Raw genomic sequence first — 23,881 nt, 5'->3', positions numbered from 1 at the left:
CCAGGTATATAGTGAAATGATTATGGAATTACCTGCACCATAGACTGTTATCTGCCGGGTACTCCCAGACATTTAACAAAGTTGCAGCCTAATTAAAGCACATCCAGTGTCTCCTGTACTTTTTCCAGCATAGCTGGACAAGCAAGATGGTCAACACATCATCTCAGTGGTCTAAAGAACCTGCTTATTCCTCTTTAAGTTGAAGGTCTGTTTGTTTCTTGATATTTTCCAGGATGATGTTTGCACATGATTTTCCCAGGCACTGAGAGTTATGGGATTCCCTGCCAGTTACTGCAATTGGTGCGATCGCCCTTCTTTGGCAATTGTACGATAAAATGTCTGTCTTCCATGGGGTTGGGTTCTTTTCTTCCTTCCATATCCTACCCAAAAACACAAGGAAAGTCTGGAGACTTTCACCACTTGCTTTAAACATCTCTTCAGTTATCTTCCCCAGCTGCCAATAAACCTGTGTTGTAAATTATGCTGATTTGATTAAGAGCACGGGAATACAATTTTTATTATCAGAATTTGAAATTTCATTTAAAGGGTGAAAGCTGAAGAAATTCATGTCTGCATTTTAATTGTAAAATTTTCTAGACAGTCTCGATTTGTAAATACAAGGAGAATAGAGTTCGCTAACATCACTTACTTGTATCTAATGTTTTTATCGTGTGTGTCTGCAAATAACTATCACATATAAACAGCCCTAAAATACAAGCTTATAACAGGTTTCAAAATCAGCAATGAAACATCATAGCTCAGTTAGAAAAGTGGCATTTTTTTAATGTCAGGATACTACAATATAGCCATATGTCAATTTGTCATCATGCTATCTGAAGGAGAATCTATCTCAGAAATTCACTAAGAAATTTCTCACCTCATACTGCACATAGGATGGAGATTCTTAGGGTACATCTATACTGCAAACCTGATTAAGAACCACACTTTTTATCTAACCCACATTAGCTAATTCATGTTAGAATAGCAGCGAAGAAACAGCAACTTGGTTAGCAGCTCAATTTAAAGCCGGGGGGGGGGGGGTGAGGGTGAGATTTGCACCTCTTGTATGCCCTGGAGCCCTAATCCATGATAACTCACCGGACAGTCTCCCACAGGAATCAGGGAATCTACAGGAACCTCAGGATGGCTTTAGAAGCTGTGGATTAGACTTAGTGTCACTTCATGACCTTGCGGAAGATTCCTTACTCTATTTCCCTAGCCCCTTTGTTTATCTGAGCTGCATATTTGTGGAAGGGTTTGCCCTTTAGGAAAAAAGAGGACAAAATGTTCAAAGAAAACAGTGTGCACTGGGTACTCTCCATTTAAGCCACCAATGCATTCTCCATTTTAATTTCCCTACAATAAATTAATTTTTAGTATTTACAGTTGTTTCTTAAAGATGAGTCATTTGTAGCATCATTAAAGTTTCAAAACTCATGATAAGATGAAGATAAAAATCTTGGTTTCCATGGTAAATCATTAGCTCCAGGAAACAGCAGCAATGTAAGTATCCATACTCTAAAATTCTAGATACAGCAGAAAAGGATCTCTGTATAAGTGACAGTGTATAAACATCCAATAGGACCATAAAATGCATTATTGATGTGCAGATCAATTGTGACTTTGCCACAAGCTCTGTGTATTGCTTCACAGCTTGGGGAGAAGCACAGGAGGCATTTAACCACAATCTGCCTCCTAGATTCCCCCTACTCCAGGATGGAGACATTCCCTGCAGCACCCCTAGTACAGTGTGTGTTCCCCAGTGCACCAGCACAGCAATGTTGGCTGGCATGTTTTCAGAGTGGAGCCAAGGTCTTACTAATTCCCTGCCTTTTCCCACTCATTCCCCATCTACATGGGCATGGGAGAGAGGTGTGCAGCAGCCCCCGAGAGGCTTCTCTCCTCTGCATGCTGCTACCTATAGTATAGGTAACTGGCAGGAGAAGTAAAATACTATATATACACATACATACACACACATATTTTATATATATATAAATAAACCCTCTATTTAAAATGACATATACTAGTTAATATAAAAGAATTCAAATTGATTGTGTGTCTTTAATTCCCACCCTCCGCTTCCCAAACCCCCTTTGGGAAAGGTACCACAGAAAGCCACAACCAGGAGATGGTGCCAATGGAGCTATGCTGTTAAAAAGCAGGAACCAGTGTGGGGATAAAGGATCTCTCTGTATACATAGTCTTGGCTTCTAGCAAATTCTGGAAGATCTGCTAGTACTGAGAGTCCAAATGCTTGTTCATTACATATAAACAATCCCTCACACTTCCAGAAGGATAATCTAGGAAAATTCTGGAGTTCTCTTTAGCACACACAAGGCTCAGTTTCATTCTTGATTTTTTTCTAAGAAAGATTTGTTCCTCCCCCAAATTATCAACAGAGATGGTCAAGCAGCAAAATTTAGATTATTCATATCCTAAAATTTAGAGCTGGAATTAAGATTCCACTTTTAAAGAAAATTCAGATCCAGATTTCAAAGAGCCCCAGAGTTTGGGTTGTCCAGATCCCGTGTATGAGACTGGGCCCATCTCTACCAACTAGTAAGCAAGCACCCTGTAGGAAAATTTGAACCTCTCCCAGGAACAGAAATATTTCATTTCTGGAATTTTCCACACACTTAGAATTCGTCTTCAGTTTAGGCCAATTAAACTGCTAGGAGTTACAAATGCTGGAGAGGTGACAACATATTAACTAAAAGGAAGAAAAAAAAATTTAAAGGTCAGCTGAATATAATAGAAAACTTCAAGGAATGAAAACATTGCACTTAACAAGCCAGTAACTAGCCTGACTTTAAAAGAAAGTTTTCTAATTGTGTGATAGGAACATTTTGAAGATTCCAGAAAGTGAATCTTTTTAGTAATTGGAAGGTGGATTTCACTACTATTTATTATTACATAAAGTACTTGCTGAGATTTGAGGTGCACCAGATGGTCCTTCAAAAATAAAACACCAAAAGGTAAGATCATTACCCCTGCTTGGCTCCTGTATGCCAGGTAAAAGCAGCCAGGAGATGATTCTGACAGGAAATCAGCCATGCCCCTTTCAAGCTCTGTTGTGGGTGGCATGCCAAGGATGCGGAAACGGGACCACCTCTGAAGGTGGTGCTATGAAGGACCCAGACAGTGCTGCAGCCCCTAGGTAGCCGGGGAACACACTGTTGTAATCTGGAGTAATGGAAAAAGCAACAACAACAAAAAAAACAAAGGCACTGTTAAAAAAACCGAACTCATTATTCCAATGTTAACCTTTCACCTTCCTTAATAAGTAAGGAAATGAAAGAGAAGCTTTTACAAAAATTTTAACTTGGTCACATTCTATTTGTCTTGTTCACATCTAATTTAATATATTTCTGTTTATATTTCAAATGCATTCCATAAAACCTACAGGATGGGGAATAGGGCTGAGTTGAGTTTGATGAAGGAACCTTGACTTAATGTAATATTAAGGTGGCATAATTTAATTATTTAATTAAAATAATTATGTTTTGGATAATTGTTTGTATTTTTAAAAGGATGAGAGGAAAAACAATAACTCTGCTTAATTAAGTTTTGTATTTAAGTAAATATGGTTCATGGGGCTACAGTAAGTTCACATCTTCTCTTCTGCTTTTGTTTGTCTGGAGAAAAATAATGAGGAAAAAAGTTATTTGATGAAGACTCAGACATCCCTGCTCTTTCACAAAAGGGCTAAGAAAGCTTCTACTCCGATTCTCTAATGTCATCCAGAAAGGAAGAGAAGATATAATAAATAATAATATTCAACAAAAAAACTCCAAACAATGCATAAGATTATAAGACACAAAAAAAGTTCAAAAATATGTGGAATATTGCTACAATAACAGCAAAATAATGTGTTTGAACACTAAAACTGTGTGACCTGCAGTTTTTCAGAAGCAGAGTTTTCTTCTTTTGCTGACGTTAGGGCAGCCATTTCTGGAAGAATGTGCCACATGTGGTTTAATTAACCATTTACAATCATTTCATGCAATTTATCCTATTAGCAACTGCCAAGTAGTAGACTCTTAGGGAATGTTTACGCATAAAAAGCTGCACAACCCTGTGGGAATAGGCCTCAGATCCTGAGTCAACTGACTCTGGCTGGGAGGGGCTCACGCTACAGTGCTAAAAAGAGTAGATATTCCCACTTGTGCTAGAACCCAGGCTCTGAGACCCTCCCCTCTCACCAGGTCTCAGAGTCCAGGCTAAAGCCTGAGCCGGGACATCTACCCTGCTATAATTAGCCCCATTGCATGAGCTTCACAAGCAGGAGTCAGTTGACTTGGATTCTGAGATTTGCTTCTGCAGGGTTTTCTTTGCAGTGTAGAAGTATTCTCAGCCTGTCAGACTGGGCAACGAGTGATGTCACGGCACAATGGTGCACGGTGATGTCAAAATAAGGGTGAGACTTCATTAAGCATTAATGCTTTGCTGAGCAAGATGGGATTACTCACATGCTTCAGGTCACACATGTGCTTCAGTACTTTGCTGAATGGGCACCTCAATGCAGGCTAGATCACTCATTTTATGATCAGCCCTGAGCAAGGGGCAGCAAGTTGTGCTGCCCCAGGAACAGCCCAAAAAGAAGATTGTTCATTGGAGAGTTGCAATCTGCATTCTAGTCTCCTGCCTGGTCTGGAAACAAAGCAATTTGAACCCAGTTTATACCTAATGAAGCCAAGGCTCTGCTCAGCCTACTCTGCTCAGGGCGGTGTCGGGGGGAGAGGCAATTCTGTCTACCATCACATCTTTAACCTGCGGTATAGGTTGCCCGCACAAGAGTGTCAATGGGTGCCTTATACCTTATATGGTATTTGGCTATGTGGTCATACACCTTATATGACCACTTAGCCTTGTAATGATCTAGCTCTGTAGAAGCACAGCTAGTAATTGGGGCCCCAATTTACAGCCATGATCCCAGTCCATTGGAATGATGAGAAGCATCCTGGCATAAGTAACCCTGATCCCAGTCCATGGGATTGCTCACTTGAGTAAGGTACTGTACGGATTGGCAGAATCAGAGCCTGTTAAACATCAAGCATATTTTTCACAGAGTCCAAACTACTGCTACAGAAGGACACAGAAATATTAATGGAAATCCAGCTTTTACATTAATTCTCCTTTATCTAACTAGATAATTACATGACTAACCAACTCCCCCACCACCACCACCACCTCCTCCAATCATTGTAGCATCTGATTTCCTTCTAAGAGTTTTTTGGGTTTTTTTTAAAGCAATAAGAATACACAGGGCTCACCACTGCATGACAAAAGCCAGCCACAGGGAACAATAAATAACAAGTATAAATAAGTCATATTTCTGAGGATAAAAATGAAAGTACAAAAGGACAAAGCATTTCTTTTAAGCCCCCAGTCTTTTTATGTTCAATCATGTCAAATTGTTTAATAAATAAAAAGGTCATTAAGCTGCAGAGCTACGAATTAACAAGAGCATAATGTGAATATTCAGAGTAAAATGGTGTCTCTAAAACCAACTGAGTTCAAAATAACAATGCAGATGTTTTGGTTTCTAGCCACTTACAGTACATTCTGCTTAAGTGTATAACCCACTTGTCATAGCTGTTCATACACTTACCCAAGTACACATTTAAATTGGATCATTGACTCGCCTATTGAACACTGTAATTCAATCCTTTGTTGACTGTTATGATTTTTGGCAGTTGGACAAGTACAAAGCCTTGCTACCACCAGGTATGAAAGGAAAAGATATCACTTGTCTTGAAAACAATAACTGTGTACTGAGCCTTTCACCCAACACAGACTGATTTAGTATCTACTGCCTCTGACACGTACATCATTATTATTTACTGGACAACACTAACTACTTTATAATATTTCTCCTTTCATCTGATGATCTCAAAGCATGCTTGTCGGTCAAGCAACAGAGCCAACACATCTGTCTCAAAAAACTGAGATAGACCAAGGAACATTTTGAATATTTATCTTTAAAAGCTGAATAAATACCTCAAACAGTAATTGTTATTAAACTGCACCTACACAAAACGATGGCTTGAAAAAATCTTTATTTATGTGCTCCATCTATGACATGTTGCTCATGTGCAGTACCTGTTAATAATGTACTACTTCAAGAGCTGGGCTGACATCAGTTGTGGTGCTAAGCCACAAAACAAGGGTGCAATCCAAAATGTCATGTTATTTTCAGAATTGTTTGTTAAATAGAAAATAAGCAAAATACACACAATTTAATTCTAAATAAGCAAACACCAACTCCTTAATTGTGCCCTCTGTCACTTTGCATTCTAGGAACAGTCACAGTTAAAGAAGAATTATCAACCCACAACGTAATCCCAAGAGAAGAAATTTAACGGAGAGGATTAAATGGCTTGGAAGTGGAAGGAAAATGTGTTCTTTCATTCTGAGCAAGTAAACCAAACTAATTCATGAGGGAGAAAAAACTAAAATATAGTGTGAAGGTGGTGACAAAAATCAATAAAAGGGCCATATTTGAAGTTAAGGCTGACACTTCGCCCGTAAATTGTGTTGTATGGAAACAACAATCTGTCAGTCTTACTTTTAAAAGAGCAGGCTACTTTCACTTTGGGTCACAACATTACCATTTTGTTTATTTAAAGCTAACACAATTGTGTGTGGAATCGTTGGCAATCTCAGCAAAGAAATCAAGCACTGAATAAACATGGAAACTGAATTATCTTTTCAACCTAGCATTCATCTGTCCAAAACACAGTCCGGGAAAGCCTGAGTTGTCTTTAGCTTCACAGCAGGTTGGAATTCTGTGAATAGAGATAGGACCTCAGGAGCCGATGATTTGGGTTAGATGCTAAAGAAAGAATTGACATTGACTAAGGAAATGGAGATCACACACTATCATTGCCCCTTTAAGACATGGTTGGTAGGAGGTAAAATGGATGGAACACAATAAAAAGCCACTGCAAAACCCTGCTAGAGGGTGCTAAACCACTAGGAAAGGAATTTAATTGTCTGAGAGGAATACTGAACACAATTGGGAGTTCTCTGAATGTGGCTGAAATGAGAATAGAAGGCAACACAGCACACAGCACCATGTGCTGCGAAGCAGATTGGAATCATGACACAGTATGTTCCCACACTGTGGAGGTTGTGAATGCTGTCGGCAACCACCCGGAAACAGACAAAAGAGGGGGATTGGGTTTGGGAGACCAGGGAGATCAAGTGAGTATTTTGCCAGCGATTAAGCTTGTGCATCTAACACAAAAATCTCAAGACTACATGCCATTTTAGTCATAATTGCCAAGTGAACTCAGAGCACTTTGTAAAAATTACAGAAAGACTTGTAAATGAACACTCCTGTGATGCTTTGGGACAGCCTTTGTACCCACCCTTTGCAACAGATTGCAGCAAAGGTAAATAAAATAACTAAAATTCCTTATGGTTCATTCTGTTTTTTTGAGGCGGGGAGGGGGGAAGAGTCTTGCCTCATATCAAATTTTCCAAACTCACAGAAATCAGTTTTAAAGCCAGTGCATATCATTTTGGAACAACATCGAGTAATTATTTGGGAATAATATGGGAGTTCAGATGTTAATTCATAGTAAAATGATTTGCAATTATCTTTTCTGAAATAATCAGATTAGGATAATAAAATCTGGTGACAGAGGCAATTTGCTGATTGTAAATTGTGAAAGTCTTGGGATTATTTCAAAATAATTCTTGGGTACAAAATGTATCAATCCTGTGAGAAACAAAGAGGGGGTAAACACTTTCATTTTAGTTAATGGAATACGGATATTTGTAAATAGCTGTTTTGTTGTGTAATAATTGCTTGTTTATTTGGAGAAATGAATACTCAGATACATGTTAAAAAAAGCACTGGTCATGGTAACAAGTATTGTTAACTGTCACATTTTTTAAAGCAAAAAATATATCGTTTCCTAAGCAAAAGAGACAGCTATAAAGGTTGAAATTGTGTGTGACTAAAAAGTTTTTAAAGCCTAAAAAGGAAACAGCCTGTAAAGCTTTTAGCTTGGAATCAGTGGTCTAGAAGGGTGGTTAGCTAGTGATAAATCAGACTTAAAATTTGATATTAGGTCAACAGGCTAGTGACTATTCAAATTTCATAACTCCTGGTAACTCACCTCTAATACCTGGGTAATGTTGGTAATTATTCTATAAAATTACATGGCATTCAAATTGACAACCAGTTTTATCATCTGTGGATGATTACTGCAAGTAACCAACCATAATTCCCTTAAAATAGTAAATCTAGCATAAAATTTCCCTGGATGCAACATTGTTTAAAAAACATAACAAAACAAAAACCGATCATTGAAGGATATAGAGTACAGATTACTTACCTAAAAAACCAGAAGAGCACAAAGGTAAATGCATATTCCAGTTCAGCCACATGTTTTCAATCTATCAGCTAAGATTTTCTAAACAATTTTGGTTGCCCAACTTGGGACACCTTGAAAGGGTCAGAAATTTCTCATAATCAGGCACCTAAAAATGTCTCACATTGAGACCCAAAATCACTAATACTTTTTGAGAATCTTGGATGCTTTAAAAAACAACAACCAAAAAAAACCCTCAGAATACTGATTGGTAACGTCCAGTGAAGTTTATGGGAGTCTTTCCATTGAATTCAATGGACATCAGATCAGACCCTAAGAGAAGTGGCTTGGAAGCCCAGGACTCAGAGCCATGAACTCCTAAATTCTAATCTTAGCTCTAATTTTGACTCTTCTCTGACTTTGGGGAAATTTTTGTTGCAGTTGCATCATCTGTGCAATGGGAGCTCACTGGAAGTTTTAGGTACCCAATACATGCAGGATGGGGGAGTGAGGTGTGAATAGAGTTGGATGAAATTTTTCAGCTGATTTTTACAATACTTGTTATCTCACTGTTGCTCAGTGCATTTTTTCTTCCCAATAGTTAAAGCAGCAAGTGAAGATATAGCACTTCTGTCTTTCAGACATCCCCTTTGAATCCAAGAGGTATCTATGAACAGCAAAGTGTGACTATTAGTGATGACTGAATCTCAAACTGACTAGAGCTCCCGGTTCACAGTTCTTATCCTAGTTACCCAAGTCTGTAATACTGGGCTGAGGACAGGCTCTTCTGACACATGCTTTGGTTTTTCTGCTTACACAGTCAGCCTAGAAATACAATAAGAACAAGCCATCTTGCAATGTCTCAGTGCTTCCAGGAAAGTAACCAGGAAGATCAGCAGGAATGAAACACACAGTAATAAAAAAAATAATTAACAGTTCAACTCTGGTTGACATAACAAATCAGCAGCAATTAGTATTTTAGGTAAGGCAGAGGTCATTTTCTTTAGTTTCACTCTGTTTTTTGTTGTTTTTTTAAAAATTATTATTTGTCTGGCAGGAGTGGCAGGTTCTCAGCTGCTCCAAAAACAGAATAATTGATATTACAAGTAAAATTAATTGATAAGTCAGGCTGAATCCCTGGGACGGACTCACCACGCACTTTATTATGGATTATTATTTCTACAGCAGAAGTGCCTAAGGACCCCAGACAGGATCTTGTTGCATTGTAAACGCAACATATTTAACATAATTGGTTACTTTTGGGGCCAAAGCAATGAAGAAAAGATAGCATATGATGTTCAAGCTCTGCAAGAGGTTGATGCTGTATGTGAAAGAGAACTGAAAACTTTGCACATTGTCCTTATTGCAACAGAAACATGCCCCTGTTAAAATCTCCAGCTGCGTCCAAAACATCAGTATTTCAGCTGGAAACTGAAATGCATGTTCAATCCTCAAGGTAACGAATCAGTCTCCAAATCTATAGTCATCACCCACTGGTTCACCGATAAGAAGAGTATTATAATCATTTAAGTTCTTCCAGAATACCAGAGGGTGTAGTGGGGAATGGCAGTAAACCAGGAATTAATGAGTCTGATACATATGTTCTCTCTCCTAGATTTTCTACATTTCTCTCACCTTCCAATCCTCATTCTAAAGACCTCATCCCTGTGACCAAGGCACATATACCCAGCATCATTTTCCACTTTTTCAACACCACCAAAATTCAATAAAGCCACACACAAAAATCGCAAAGCATTACAGTTATAACTGCAAAGCAACTTTTAACTAAGTTCCAGAATGTGCATAGTCCTTATCATGAATGCTTGGTAAGGGGAGCGCGCCTAAGGAGCCTCTCCCAAGAAAAATTCCACTGGACAGAATTTTAGTCTCCTGTTTCTTGTGAAGCCAGGGACTGTCCTGTCCCTCTTCCCTTAGGAATCATGGTGTGTTAAGGGGCAGAAGGGGTGGGACCATGACTTCCAACCCTGTATGCTGGCCAGTGAAACCAGCCAGCTATGAGGGAAGGAGACAGCTGCATGCTGCTAGAGGGTATATTAGCAGGCAAACAGAGCTGGGTACCTAGAAGCTCCAAGAGCTTTTCTTCCTGCCCCAGGGAGAATTCCTCACAATATTCCTGCTGGGGCACTACTCCCTTTTATAAGTGTTGTGTCATTTTCATAATCTGGCCTATTTGATGGTATGGGTTGCTTTGAAAACAACAAGTAACTGTTTTGAAAATCAGGCCCCAAATATAACTATTAACATATTCCTCTGCAAAGAAAAGAAATATATATCATGAGCTATGTTTTTTCCTAACATTAAGCACAGACAATTACACACACAATTTATGCATTCAGACACCCACAGTCATGCACAAATATACACCAGTACCTAATTTGGCATTCATGCAGCATTTGTGCACATAAATTTTACGTGCACACAAAAAAGATGTGCACAATTGTGCACATCTTAATTTCTCATTTTTAATTCAAAACAGATTAATGGATCTGTCTTTTAGGTTACTTACATCTTTTTTCTTTCCCTCTCTCTAATTCACATTCCTTACTTTTTTTTTTTTTTGCCAGATGTGTGGTTTAATATTTTTAAATTAAATATCACCTACTGACCTATCAAGTACTTGCTCCAGTTCTTGCCTACATCTAATGAGATATATCTTGTTCCACAGCGCATAAATAGACCTTACAAGATGAGGCTTCTTTTACATGTTAAGAATAAAAAGAGAGATTCTGACCCTCGAGCTTATCCAAGTTTGCATAGGTAGCAATTACTCACAAGCAGGTGGCTGCAAGTTCTGTTACTTTTCTAAATTAAGCAGAGCTTCCAGAAATGGAATGAGCAAATTATCCACTGTGAATAGTTGCTAACCATTTTCACTAAATTTCTTTACGTGTGCAGTTTAAACATGCTCCTAATTTAACTAAATTATCAACTACAGATGAAGCCTATAAAATTTGGAAGCCCAAATATTGACACTTGTATTATAGGTTCTTTTGGAGTTCCTGATTTTTCAAAGAAAGAAGAGAGATTAAACATTTCATATAACATGTTTTTGCTTTCTTAGCTATCCCTTAACAAATTTTCTCTTAAAACTCAAAAAGTAAAACAGAACATAAAAGAGCCTATCAAACCAGAAAGATAAAGGGGCCTATTTAATTGTTTAACCTTAACACTGTTAAAGTGTTTCTACTTGGTGCAGATAAAGTAAAGAATAGAAGAACACAATTAGATGGATAACTTCTTACTTTACCTAAAATCAAGAAGTCCCAGCAACCTGTGCAAGCTATGGGTCAGACTTTTCAACCTTACACAGGTTCAATAATGATTTGAAGTCAGTGTAACTAATAGCAGACTAAGATGCTCATCAATATGAATAAAAGGTGTGTGTGGAGTGATGGGGAAGAGGAAAAGAATATGAACATAAATATTTATATTGAATGTACAATTTATTTAGAGCATATAATATCCAGAATTATCCCCAAACCCAAAAGTAACTGCCACCACATTCACAGAAAGGTGTCAGGATATCAGGATGAAAACCCCAGTAATGAAATAAAATGAAAAAGCGCAACACAGAGTTTGAATTGGGCTTTGATGTAAGATGTGATTTGACTGTCTAAAAGGCTTTCAACCCATTTAACTACTTTATGCAAGGATAGCTACAGAGCTCCTACACCAAGCAGGTCAGTACAACACTTCAGACCATCACTTATTGAACAATATTCATGTAAAACAATTAAAATATATTCTGATCTGTTTTCATTTTTCAAATTCCAAATAGCCTTAAAAAAGGAAAGTAGTTGGCATTTTCTTTCTTGACAATGATGGGGCAAGGGACAGTTTCCAAAAATTAAAACATCTTAGTCCAATTTCTGCTTTGATCAGTGCTTCTTCTGCTCTTATCACAACCTGCTCCACCCAATTGATCGTCAGCATCAGGACTTCATCCCACAAACTTCATCTGGGTGACTGAAATTGTTCGCTAATTCCTGCTCAGGCTGTTGCTACTAGTGGAGGAAGGATGCAATTTCTCCAGGTTTCAATGCATAAAACAGCCTTGGTTCGCTCAACAGAGTCCTGGTCTGCTGCGAAGCTCTACATGTGTAGAGATTAACCCCCTTTGAATTTGGCTTTTGTAACAAAACATGAAACTTGGTAAGTCCAGTTTTCTTTCCAATATGTCAGTCTCACCACGAGATAGCAAGGAAGTTACAACTGAATACAGCGTAGGTGTGACATTCCATCCAGTAATGGGCCCTGGTGTACCAGGTTGGAGTTGGTCCCTGGGGTACACAGCTACATATCAGCAGCTATCAAAACACAAAGAGTTTTGCATGGGATATAAAATCTCACACAGCAGGCCTTAAACCAATCTCTAACTATTATGAATTAGGTTGAGACCATTGGGGGTGGGGAGGAGATTATCCCACCACTGTTTTTATTGTGGAATTTATTTCACCTTGCTCTGAAGCATCTGCTGCCACCCACTGTTGGGGAAAAGATACAGGACTAGGCAGACCTCGGGTCCAATCCAGTACGACATTTCCTATTTTCCTATGCTCCCCAGCATTTTTGAGCATGGACTCTGAGCAGGAATCCAACATCCTGTATCTGCCTCTGTCAAGGTTCCTCCCCCACTCTGAACTCTAGGGTACAGATGTGGGGACCTGCATGAAAAACCTCCTAAGCTTATCTTTACCAGTTTAGGTCAAAACTTCCCCAAGGTACAAAATATTCCACCCGTTGTCCTTGGACTGGCCGCTACCACCACCAAACTAATACTGGTTACTGAGGAAGAGCTGTTTGGACGCGTCCTTCCCCCCAAAATACTTCCCAAAACCTTGCACCCCACTTCCTGGACAAGGTTTGGTAAAAAGCCTCACCAATTTGCCTAGGTGACTACAGACCCAGACCCTTGGATCTTAAGAACAATGAACAATCCTCCCAACACTTGCACCCCCCCTTTCCTGGGAAACGTTGGATAAAAAGCCTCACCAATTTGCATAGGTGACCACAGACCCAAACCCTTGGATCTGAGAACAATGAAAAAGCATTCAGTTTCTTACAAGAAGACTTTTAATAAAAATAGAAGTAAATAGAAATAAAGAAATCCCCCCTGTAAAATCAGGATGGTAGATATCTTACAGGGTAATTAGATTCAAAAACATAGAGAACCCCTCTAGGCAAACCCTTAAGTTACAAAAAAGATACACAGACAGAAATAGTTATTCTATTCAGCACAATTCTTTTCTCAGCCATTTAAAGAAATCATAATCTAACACATACCTAGCTAGATTACTTACTAAAAGTTCTAAGACTCCATTCCTGGTCTATCCCCGGTAAAGACCAGCATATAGACAGACACACAGACCCTTTGTTTCTCTCCCTCCTCCCAGCTTTTGAAAGTATCTTGTCTCCTCATTGGAGATTTTGGTCAGGTGCCAGCGAGGTTACCTTTAGCTTCTTAACCCTTTACAGGTGAGAGGAGCTTTCCCCTGGCCAGGAGGGATTTCAAAGGGGTTTACCCTTCCCTTTATATTTATGACAGCCTCTCATAGCAGAACCACAGCCTCAGAGACACGTAGAGGCTTGATTTAATAGTGCATGCTTTTCATTACATTTTTAAAGGTACGAATGAACAAAACTAGAGCAAATCCTTCAACTGAGATGTCAATAGAACAATTGTTTCCCCTGATTTGATACATATAGCTGTGGCAGCTTTTGCAGGTAAAAATTATAAGCATTCCGTACACAATTTGCTCTCAGGTGGACAAAGAAGGTGCATAATTAAGTATGACAGAAACATCACAAATCCCATAAAAAGGTTGTCACCCTTACTAATCCCAGGATTCCAATTTGTAGATCTTTTGACTACAGACACAGACTTTAATAGGTTTGCAGAGTTCTGACAAGTTACTGAACTATGGGAAGAGAATGCTATGTACATCAATCATGTCACCTACAGTTTGGAAATACTTTCTCCCTTAGCATTCCATTCAGCAGACTATTATTGGCATAAAGTGGTGCTGTCAAGCAAATAAAAAAATTAATCACGATTAATCGCACGGTTAAACAATAGAATACATTTATTTAAATATTTTTGGATGTTTTCTCCATTTTCAAATATACTGATTTCAATTACAACACAGAATACAAAGTGAACAGTGCTCACATTATATTTGATTACAAGTATTTGCACTCTAAAAAACCAAACAAAATAGTATTTTTCAATTCACCTAATACAAGTACTGTCGTGCAATCCCTCTATCATGAAAGTTGAACTTACAAATGTAGAATTATGTACAAAAAACCTGCCTTCAAAAATAAAACAATGTAAAATTTTAGAACCTGCAAGTCCACTCAGTCCTACTTCTTGTTCAGCCAATCGCTCAGACAAACAAATTTGTTTACATTTGCAGGAGATAATGCTGCAAATGTAAACTTCTTGTTCACAATGTCATCTGAAAGTGAGAACAGGCATTCTCATGGCACTGTTGTAGCCGGCGTTGCAGGATATTTATGTGCCAGATGCACTAAAGATTCATATGTCCCTCCATGCTTCAACCACCATTCCAGGGGACATGCCTCCATGCTGATGACGGGTTCGGCTAGATAACAATCCAAAGCACTGCAAACTGATGCATGTTCATTTTCATTATCTGAATCAGATGCCACCAGCAGAAGGTTGACTTTCTTTTTTGGTGGTTCAGGTTCTTTAGTTTCCACATTGGAGTGTTCCTCTTTTAAGACTTCTGAAAGCATGCTTCTCCCCACCTCATCCCTCTCAGATTTTGGAAGGCACTTCAGATTCTTAAACCTTGGGTGAGTGCTGTCGCTATCTTTAGAAATCTCACATTGGTTCCTTCTTTGTGTTTTGTCAACTCTGCAGTGAAAGCGTTCTTAAAACAAACAACATGTGCTGGGTCATCATCTGAGACTGCTATAACATGAAATATATTGTAGATGCGGGTAAAACAGAGCAGGGAACATACAATTCTCCCCCAAGAAGTTCAGTCATAAATTTAATTAATGCATTTTTTTTAAATGAGTGTCATCAGCATGGAAGCATGTCCTCTGGAACGGTGGCCAAAGCATGAAGGGGCACACAAATGTTAACATCTCTGGCACGTTAATGCCTCGCAAAGCTGGCTATAAAAGTGCCATGTGAATGCCTGTTCTCACTTTCTGGTGACATCATAAATAAGAAGAGGGCAACATTGTAAGACAAGGGCCTGTAAAAGTAAACTTATTTGTCTTAGCAATCGGCTGAACGAGAAGTAGGACTGAGTGGACTTGTAGGCTCTAAAATTTTAAGTTCTTTTAGTTTTGAAGGCAGGTTTTATTATACATTTGTAAGTTCAACTTTCATGATAAAGAGATTGCATGACAGTACTTGAATGAGGTGAACTGAAACATATGATTTATTTTGTTTATCATTTTACAGGGTAAATATTTGAAATAAAAAATACACACTTTGATTTGAATTACAACACAGAATACAATACATATGAAAATGTAGAAAAACATCCAAAACATTTAATAAATTTCAATTGGTAGTCTATTGTTTAACTGTGTGATTAATCATGATTATTTTTTTTATTGTGATTAATTTTTAAAATTTAATCGCATGAGTGAACTGCAATTAATTGACAGTCCTGGTTAACATCTTAAATAATTCGCTTTAATAAATACAAATGAATTGGAACCTCTTCAGTCATTGCTGTGTTTCACTGGAAAGATTTCTGCATTTCAGTGGCAGGTGAAGTGATTCCCATGCATAAGTTGTACATGTGTTTGGGAATGTATCCAATCTATCATATTTCTACAGTGAAGTATGTGGTGCTACCATAGTCTTTGGGGAGGACAATGTATCAATGTTGCCATGACAGTATTTAAAAGGAAAATTAAAACAACACCAGATTTAAAACTTTATCTCTGAAAGTCTGGTTTCGCTTTGGTGGCAGTAAAAAATGAAGTATCCCTACTGCTTGTCAATCAAAACTGACCTACGACTATATATTTTCTCAGTTCAACCTCATGTTATGACAAAACTTCTCTAGCTCCAACGATGAGTAAGTGGTCTTTGGGAAGGAGGATCAGAAAATATTCTTACTCTAGAAGTGGGTCAGCAGCTCTCAAAGCTTGGGAAACCCTGCTTAAGTGGGAAAAAAAAACCTGCTTGGAGGGAGGGAAACGTGTGTAAGCCCAGCTCTGTCAAAGTCCCAAGCATCTCTCTTGACGGGTAGGAATAGACATTTAAGAACTTCACTGAGTATTTTAATGCTTGAGACTATAGCATCAGCCTTAGGCATCAGGCTGATCATTACCTGGGATCAAGAATAAATCCTTCTCTCTCCTGGTACAGTATTGTGCATTATTGGGCAGAGGGGTTGACTCTGACAACCTCTGCAGTATCTGTTATAGGCCTCTACTGAAGGTAGAATAACTGGCTAGGGCCACCAGTTTGTTCCGGAGTAGTAAACCCTATATCTTTGGGTGAAAATTATAACACAAGGGGAGACTGAGGCAGTATCCACCACATTCCAAGTCTTGATAAAGCATGGCTGGCCACGAGAGACACATTTCATGTCCATTGGAGTGTGTTTTCCCATCTAATATGATAGCTGCTATTTTGTTATTCTTGAGATTTACATACAAAAGAAAAAGGAATTCAGTAAAACTGCAATAATGCTGACATTAGCATAAGGATCAATGGTTAGTACAAAGTGACTGAGAATGCATCATTTCTCCCGCAATCAACTGAGCTAAAATAGCCAATTTTAATGAAAAACTGAGTTTCTTACTTTTTTTCATATTGCAATTATGATGTATGATGTTACTGCTTATCGAGTACCATGCAGTACCCAAGATAATGCAGAAGCAGCAATTTATGCTCTAACAAGTGAATTCCAAAATATAACTTAACTGATGTCTCAAACTAATCCATGACTTTTTCAGAGGTGCAATTCAAACTATAGCTGCGATGTGAGCTAGGATTCCCAGGCCTTGCCCTAGAGGTAAAACAGCGTATTTAAATGCACCCAGCAGGCAATCTTTATTTAATATCATTTCCGAGAGTTGGATCGATAAAATGTTGAATCGGCTTGTAGCCGATTTGTCTTAAAGACAAGCAGATTTTTTTTTTTTAAACCACAGATTTTCAGCTTGTTTATTTAAGCACTAAAGGAGGTCACTGCTAGGAGGGTTCCCATAGCAACCAGCTCTGGCGTAGACTGAAGAAAAAGGTGTTGGTTGATCTCTTTTCCTAATAAATGGGAACCAGTCACACTATTCTCCCCCCTCCCGCCCCCATTTCCAGCAAAAGGTTGCTCAGACCTTATTCCCTTCATTACTAATGCATATGACTAAATCCTGCCTGGCACTGCATCTAAGAGCAAAAACGCTGTCTTGTGAGCACACGCAAACAAAACAAAATCTTGAATATGCTAAAATGATATTAGCTTTACTATGGAGTGGGCTTCACTTTGACAGGAAGGAGTGAGTGTAAGGTGATCAACAAGCAGGACTTGTCTCTTAGAATGCTGAGCTTCTCTTCCGCAAAGATTATTTTACCAAGAAGAAATAAAAAATAAGTACAATGTTTAACATTACCCAGCTAGACTGGGGTCCTTTACCAATATTACCTTATTTCCCTTGAGACTACTAAAGCCTCTGGGGCATGATAATATTTCCGAGCTGTTGTGTCTAGGTTTGACCTCAGGTCCCTGATAATAAAAGGACAACTCACTGATCCCCTGCATCATGTTCTCATCACCTGGCAAGTTTATATTCATACTTTATTGATTCCTGCGCAAGAAATATTCTCTGCTGATTTTTAAATTACGTACGTACTAGAAATGGCTCAATGTTATCTCTGCCTTTGGCTGGGTAAAGCAAAGCTATAAAGATTTTTTAAGGACGATAGTACAAAGCAGCATGCTGACACATGTGATTTAGATTGCTTCAAACCAACGAGAAAATCCAGTTTATGATAAAGTTGAAATAATAAGTCCAACTTATCTGCTAGCGTATGCAGAGATAACAATAGCGTTCCTGGAAGAATGTGGTTTGGAGAATGACACAGTATCCTCCTCTCCTGAGCAAAACAAGTTTAAAAATATATTAGATGGGCCCAATTTCTCCTACCATTTACACACTAAGGTAAATCAGGAGCAACTCACTGAATATAAAGGACCAATACTATTGTGAAGCTGATAAAACTGAGAGGAGAAGTGGACTCTGTTTATTTAACTGTGAAAGTGCAAATCATAGAATATCAGGGTTGGAAGGAACCTCAGGAGGTCATCTAGTCCAACCCCCTGCTCAAAGCAGGACCAATCCCCATTTGCCCCATATCCCTAAATGGCCTTCTCAAGGGTTGAACTTACAACCCTGGGTTTAGCAGGCCAAAGCTCAAACCACTGAGCTATCCCTCCCCGGGAAACCATAATTCTTTTCTACAAGAGGTTTAGCTCCCACTCCTGCAAGGTGTAGGTCACCCTCAGTTCCTGCTGGTGTCAATGAGAACTGAGGGTGCTTGGCACTTCCATGAGCTAAAGTTCCAAACCTTTTGAATATCAACCCATCAGTGCCACAAGTGCTCAGCTCCCATTTAAGCACCTAAGTGAGGCGTCCAGATTTTCAAAAGCACTCCACACCCAAACTGCTCCCATGAAGAACAATGTGAGTTGCTGTGTACAGAGTGCCTTTGTAAATCTAGCCTAATGTGACTTAAAATGAAAACAAGATGATTCTTAAAGCTTTGTTTTTCCCCCCAAGTTCTTTTCCATTTACTCTTCTCACAGTAACAACTAGTGCAACATTCCCTGGATACACAAAAAGCTTCCAGAACTGTTAAAGGCTTCACTCCTGTCAACCTTACTCTGCACTTAAATTATAAACTTCTTCCTCTACTATCACTATACTGCAGGCATCAGTCACCCCAAGAACAACCCTTTGACTGTATGCCATATATTAATATTTGGGCCCTGGTGTAATTACTATGCTTGTGATCGAATGGATAAGTCATAGTATGAGGGAATAAAAGGGAGTCTCATAAATGTAACTGTATCAAGTAGTTTCCTCTCTATCTTTAGAGCTACTATTCTGGTGGCTCTTTCAATTTGTGTTTATCAAGGATTAGAGAAGTTCAGAGCCAAATCAATAAAGAAGTATGTCCTCCTTCCATGCTTAAGAAGCTCAAGCTAAAGCAGCCACACACACAAGAAATCAATTTCCTTTCTTGCATGGACTTTACAGTGAGGCAGATTGGACATCTTTTTTATTGAATTGGGCTCTTATTTTTGTCATTTCAAACACCGACTATCTAGAGATTTGATATTTATAAAAAAAGGGTTAGCTTGTCTCTACTTCAGAGTCAGTCTTTGAAGGGTCATGAAAAGGTACTCAGCTTAAACCTCCTACAGGAAGCTGGAGAAAATACCTGTTGGAAAATATTCACATTTGGAGACCTTTCCCTTGGAAATCCCACTCATTTACACTGTGTTATTTTAACATTTTACTGATTGTTATAACAAGCTAAATGCAAAGGTCCTTGTATATGAGCATTGTTTATTGAAGGCAACTGCAGTTGATATTTTCCCACTCTAACTGTTCCATTGATGAGTTATGTCATAGCCCTGTTAGGAAGCCTGGTTATAAAACTGAAGTTTAAAGTACTGTACAAAATATATATTATATATATATTATCTGGCACAAACAGAATACGCTATGTGTAGGCAAAGAAAATGCCTTTTCATGAAGGAAAGCTAAAGAAAGGAAAGTGTATTCATTGCCAACAAACAGAGCATTCCAGTGATCCCAAAGCACTATGAGCCAAATTCTCTCCTCTCTTACACCCATGCAAGCTCACTGACTTCTCCAGATCTGTACAGGAAGCACATCATCCAATCACGTCTTCAATGGAGTTTGGCCTAAATTTTGCACCAGCAAGACTACATAATATCTCTTTTCCTCCCCTCTCCCTTTGAAGAGGGGAATGGAGACATAATTCTAAAGTCTTGTAATAATGTACTCTTTGCAATGTGCAGTGTGCAGCTTACTGGGGAAGTTGTTACAAGGTTCAGTTTGAGTTAATGTGTTATTAGAGTGCTTCTCAGAATTCAAAAAAAGAATTTAATGTGTTAGATGGGTGCATGCAGAGCCTCAAAAATGAATAAATTAAAAAAATGAAATGCCTGGAGAGCACCCACTCTGGGCACTCCACCCAGCATGACAGGATTTCAAAGGATTCCACTATTTTCAAAGGCACCTGCTGGGGTGGTGTAGCAGACTGAGACTCACCAAGGTGGCACCTCCTGCTGCTCATTTTGGGATTAGTTCAATTCCTTCCACAGGGCACCCTCCTCTGGTGGTGTCTCACTCACCATTACTCCCGCTTTGCTGTCTCTACCTCTCTGGGACCTGCGTCTCCCTCTTCTACACACAACTCCCTCACTTTTGGGGAAACCAGCAGCCTATAGTCCAGACACTCACCTTGGTGGCCTGCTGCAGTCACCAGTCTCGTCTCTTGCTCCAGGGGAAAACTGCAGTCTGTGTTGGCCACTTCCTCAGGGCAAGTGGGGGCAGCTCTAGCACCTTATCAAACCTTCCTCCAGGGCCTCAGTTTGGCAGTAGTCAGCCAGAAATTCCTTCTGCTCTGCTACCCTGCCCAGCACTGCTCTTGCCATGGTGCTCCTAAGCTGCTAGTCCGTCTCCCTAGCAGGCCAGGGAAAGACTGCCCTCTGCTCTTTTGAGCAGCCCTTTACATATGGCCCCTGCTGGCCCTGATTGGCTGCTGCAACAAGCAACCTCCCCGCTGGCTTGCTTAGTGAGCCCTCTTCTAATTGGAGGATTCTGCGCAGGCTCCCTCTGGCCTGCTTTAACCCTTCCTCTTCCCAGTGTGGGCCAACTGCCCCACTACAGGTGGAAACAAGGTTTAATTCCTCAACAAAGTGAGGGTGCAATTCTTCCTTGTCCTGCATCTTGTGTAGTCATGTATACCTGTACAAAGTGGATGCAAAACACTAGAACTGTATGAAATTTTGTCTTTCAATTTGTTTTTATAAAAATGAAAATTAACAGAAAATGTACATTTTCCTCAAAAATGTTCATGTTTTCATTTAAAACAAACATCGAAGCCCTCCAAAAATGCCAGTTTTTGTTGTTTTTTGACAGAAACCACAACAATTTTGAGGAAGTTACTCATTATTGTGAATATTTCTTGAGAAAAAAGTTTTTCAAGACAAGCGCTACAAACATTATTCTGATTTGGTAGTATTCTGTGCCCACTTTACACAAGATGCAGTGCAATGAAGAATCAGGCCCTACAGCACTTAGAGTTTATAAAAGACTTACTCATATGCCTAACTTTAAGTATGTAAATAGTAGTACTTACATGCTTACATTTTATGGATCTTCGCGGGTCATACATAGATATACTTCTTAAATGGTTACATTTAAACATATATCATATCAAGAGAATGTGTGTTTGTTTTTTTCCTTAGGAAAAAGGGGTTCATCACACATTTCTGTTCCTAAAGAGCTGCAGGAAAGTAAAAAAAAAGATCTACTTTGCTGCAGTTGTTTTCTAGTCACATAAACTTGTTTTATTTACTAGGAAATTGAAGAAGAAAGGTCGACATCTGCAGAACATGATATGTAGGCTCTCAAATTAGTAAAGCATCACCACCTGTAAAACTGTCAATCATGCTATAGAAAAGGGAGTAGAAGTCAAGAAATATTTCTGTTATATATCTGGAAAGAAGCAGGTTAAAATATTCGTATCTTCAGTGATAATGACATTTCTGATGCATCACACAGCTCATTCACTAGATCTGCATTGCACTGCAGAAGACGTAGTCTTCTGGGGCGCTTGGTCCACCAGTCATGATAATCTAAAGCTCCCATAAGGCAAAGGACATGCAGTTTAATGTTGATGTGACTCTAAGGAAATATTTCAGATCAATTTAGCTAAACAAAATTAAACAATTAAACTACAGGAATGTCAAAATGTTTTGATGGAAATTGTGGAAATAAAAATGGTTAAACATTTAAAAATTCTGCAAATTTTTTTGAAATTTCGGTCCTGTTTTGGAATGAAAACCAATTTTGAAATATCAGAATTTGGTCTGAAATTCCTAATTTAGCTCAGCTCTACTCCTTATATAGAAGAAACTGCATGAGTTGGGGTCATTCTCCTTGTTAGGCAGCATTCTAAGCACCTCCGTCATAACACACAGTGGTTTAGTGTTAATGAGGACAATGTGTTCCAGTTTGCTGCTGTGTTTGCAATACTGACAGCTATATTGCATGTTGTTGTTGTTGTTACACTACCATTCTGTTATTCAGTTATAGGAATGCCTGATTAGCATACAGTCAGAGGTACAGTATTTCTTTATGGGTTTGGTTCTTGTCATGTGCATGAACCTTTTATCACAACTTGTTTATTTCATTGAAGAGTTAAAGTGGTACTTAGCAGATGACAAAATGATTGCACTGATTTTGTGGATGACTTAGAAGACGTGTTTTATGTTTCCCAACCAGCCTTATTGGGAAGTGAGGAATTATTATTCCAAACCATGAGATGTTTTGAAACAGGCTAGTAGAGTGTGCCTGCAGTTTTCCATAATGGGTAGTTCTAACTCTTCATGGAGATAGCACAGTATCTAATGAATTCTCTGGGCTAGATGGCTTAGGGCCAGGGGTGAAAGTAACTTCAAGGATTTAACGGTACTCTGGAGTCCTGAGCATTGGGGGCGTGGCCTTAACCGGAGGAGGCGTGGCCTTTAAATACCCGGGCCCTTTAAATCAAGATTTAAAGGCCCTGGGGCTGCGGCTGGGAGCCCCAGGGCCTTAAAATCACCCCCGGAGCTACCAGCTGCAAAGGCGGCTGGGAGCCCCAGGGCTCAGGGGCAATTTAAAAGGCCCAGGACTCCTCACAGCGGCTGGAGCCCCAGCCCTTTAAATCACCGTCGGAGCCCTGCCACCACTACCCCAGGGCTTTGGCAGCAGGGCTCGGGTGGCACTTTAAAGGGCCTGGGGCTCCCTGCAGTAGCCGGAGCCCCAGGCCCTTTAAATCGCCAGTCTGGGGAAGCTGGTCCGATCCAGCACGGCATACTGGCTCTTGCCAGTACGCCGTACCGGACTGGACCGGCTTACTTTCACCTCTGCCTATGGCTCAAATATTGAATGGGGGATTTTGAGTGACCAGCTTCCAGTTTAGTTAGGTTAAAAGCCTTCCTTCTTGGTCAGACAAGAGATCACAGATTCCACTAGTCGTAAAACTTCATTTACAATCATCAGTGTGTTACCTAACTTTTCTAAATAAAATGGCAGAATTTTGGTTTGTTGTTGAGATTTTTTTGTTTGTTTGTTTACCATTTCCTTTATATTTAAGTCCTGTATTCTTATAAGAAACAAATGTGTAACAGTAGTATGTAATACTTAGGGTGATCTATTTTTTGTGTCAATTGAATGTTGGTGCATATAAACTATTATTTTAATTGATATTTATTTTGATTACTTTATACCTTTTG

The 23,881-nt window shown here is 39.1% G+C and overlaps 1 protein-coding gene and 1 long non-coding RNA gene across 3 annotated transcripts in view; one reads left to right on the top strand and one right to left on the bottom strand.

The window, feature by feature from the left end:
• Nucleotides 1-6,391, top strand: part of LOC311523308 — a 93,765-nt gene extending 87,374 nt beyond the window's left edge. Inside the window, exon 3 of the long non-coding RNA XR_014712307.1 lies at nt 6,304-6,391. This is a non-coding gene — a long non-coding RNA (uncharacterized lncRNA). The remainder of the gene's footprint in view (nt 1-6,303) is intronic.
• The window catches only part of NRG3 (neuregulin 3), a 910,532-nt gene that overhangs the window by 720,452 nt on the left and 166,199 nt on the right, over nt 1-23,881 (bottom strand). The window lies entirely within an intron of this gene.

This window comes from Lepidochelys olivacea, assembly GCF_965140295.1.
Source record: "Lepidochelys olivacea isolate rLepOli2 genome assembly, chromosome: 7".
Lineage (NCBI taxonomy): Eukaryota > Metazoa > Chordata > Testudines > Cheloniidae > Lepidochelys > Lepidochelys olivacea.
The sequence above is the reverse complement of the archived record's forward strand: the minus strand, read 5'-3'. Positions and strand labels throughout refer to the sequence as shown.